This window comes from Volvox carteri, assembly GCF_000143455.1.
Source record: "Volvox carteri f. nagariensis unplaced genomic scaffold VOLCAscaffold_93, whole genome shotgun sequence".
Lineage (NCBI taxonomy): Eukaryota > Viridiplantae > Chlorophyta > Chlorophyceae > Chlamydomonadales > Volvocaceae > Volvox > Volvox carteri.
Window position 1 is genome coordinate 76,614 of NW_003307636.1, and position 2,523 is coordinate 79,136.

The window sequence follows — 2,523 nt, forward strand, 5'->3', positions numbered from 1 at the left end:
AAGTGGGGAAAGACGAACCACAAACGAGTGAAGCTGCTGCCAGGGCAAGAGTGTACCAGACATAGAACTGACCGAAAGGCGTCCGTGAAGACCGCGACCTCGGGATGACGAAGTGATGATGGTGTCGGAAGAACACACTACCTACCTAAGCCGCCAGGACTACAAAAGCAGTAATGCCAAGCCGTAAGGAAGTAGGTGTAAGAAAGTCGAGGCGGCGGAGAAGTAGTAAAACACTGGTGTCGTAAAGCTGGAATAAAGTTTGGGCAAAATTTGTTTGTTTCCATTATTTATGATTTATATCCGTGGTGTTTTTTTGTTGACACACAACGCAGCAAATTCGCTTTTGCGATGGAGTTGTAAAAGTGGTGCTGCGTTGTGATTTTGTTCGCGGGTGGTTGGGATTGGTTGTACGAGCCGTTGTTTGATCCGTTGGCAGTGCCTCTCGTGACATTCTTTGTGCTGTACTCCAAAATATATCACGGATGGCGCATTTGATATGCAGTGTATCTTGATGATGAAACCGCTTGGGATTTGTTTGGCAAGATGAAATCGTTTGTCGTACGTTCGACGGGAAGGGTCTGGCCCACGTTATCGATCGCTTGCGAGGTGTTCCACATCTACGAACAAACAATTATAGCTTGACAATCATTATATATGTATTCAAAGATCTTTTCGTAGGTATCTGATACATAGCAGGTGTGGTGGATCTCGCCGCCGCATCGGACAAACCGCACGCGCTGTGCCTTTTAGAAGACCTGGCACTCAGCGCAACATGTATGTGTAGCTATTACAGAGGTTAAGAAATTAGCTTAAGATTTCAGAAGCGCGGAAAAGATGGAGTATTCCAGTGCAGCGCCGCCTCTCGTGGCCAGTAAGTCGTGGCTATAGTAGAGATCGTCCAAAAGGATATTCTGTGTGCGCGCGTACCATCGAATTGAGTGGTTTTCTCACTCCCTGTATGCAACTGTATCATGCTCCGCACAGGGCGATATGTTTTGAAAAGAGCTGCCGGGCTTGGTGCGGATGCATCGCGATGCCGTCGCGGTGCAGCAGTTGTCTGCCCCTCCGTGTGTAAAGCCATCGGTAAGTGTTATGGTCGGGGTTTTTAAGAACATAATAGGCAAAAGGAGCCTGCAGGCTGCGCGTTTTCTTGGGAGAGTTGTATGTAGCTTTTTCTGCCGCGCACGTCGTTGTAGTATATTATGTGGCTTTCCCTCTCGCGCACACATCACAGGCACACACACACAATAATAATAATATTAATAATCGTAGATTCGCTGTCTCCTTCTCTGACTCTTGACGCGTGTATTACAGTAGGTGATGTGTGGGATTTCGCCGCCGCCTCATCGGGCAAACCGTGCACGCAATTCCTTTTATTAGCCCTGGGACTCTCACAGCTGCTATATATATAGAGAGATTATATAGCTTATATTAGCAGTCCAGCGCCGCGCATAAGAGATCGATTTCGTATTCTAGTGCAGCCGCCGTGCATCGTAGTCTCTATACAGGCGCTTGGGGGGTCACTGAAAAACGGTGGACAGGCATCCTATCTGAAGGTAATGGCACATAGAAAGGTTTAGAAAGCGTCCGGGAATTGGGGCATAGGTGTGTGGCGATATGTTGGTTTTTGAGGGCGTGGCCTTCTGGGGAAAAGATGAAGAGGGCGGGGGTGGGGGTGGGGGCGTACCCACAGCCCTCCCACATTATCTACATCTGCTGTGTACACATATTTTAAAAACAGGAAATGTTTGCTCATGCTCACACCTGCTGCCCCCCCTCACTTTTCATACGATAGAAACTTTTATAAAAAATGTGCCGTCGCCCTAATTGTTTTTAATTTTCCTCCCCTCCCCCCCCCCCCCCAGCCAGCAGGTGAAAAGCAGAGACATGGCTAGGATGAGCCAAGCGCCAGCGCCAGTGCCCGTGCTAGTGCTTAGGGTTTAAGCACAGATGCCGTGGCGTGTGGGGGGGGTGCTTTTGATGACGAAGGCCGTGACGTGCGGCATGCTGCCGATGCTGCTGATGCTGGCCTGCTACCCGCTGGCGCTGCTACGGGGCCGACCCGTGGGTCATCACAGCGACCCATCTTTCGCCAGCCCTGCACCGCCGCCGCCGCTGCCGCCGCGTCACCTTTAGAGCTGGCGCATGCGTTAGACGGCGCCGTCATGGGCGCCGTCATGAGTCCCCTCGCGGCGGCGTGGATGCTGGCACTGTACGACGGCATTAACGAGATGGTGATATGATGACGATGGTGGCGATGACGGCCAGCTGCATCAGGCCAACAGCAGCACAGCCATCAGCTGCCGATGATGATTATGATGATGATGCTGACGATTGCAATTGGTACATAGAGATTGGAAGGGGTTTGTGGAGTTAAATTTTTGTTGTTGTGGGGTTTGTGAAAGGTTTTTTTTTCCGTTGTTGAGGTCTGTTGGGTGTATTATATTTTACTACGACACGGAGAGGAAGGGTGGATATTATTATACGAGGTTTTTGAGGCGTTTTGTGTTTTCGGGGTACTTA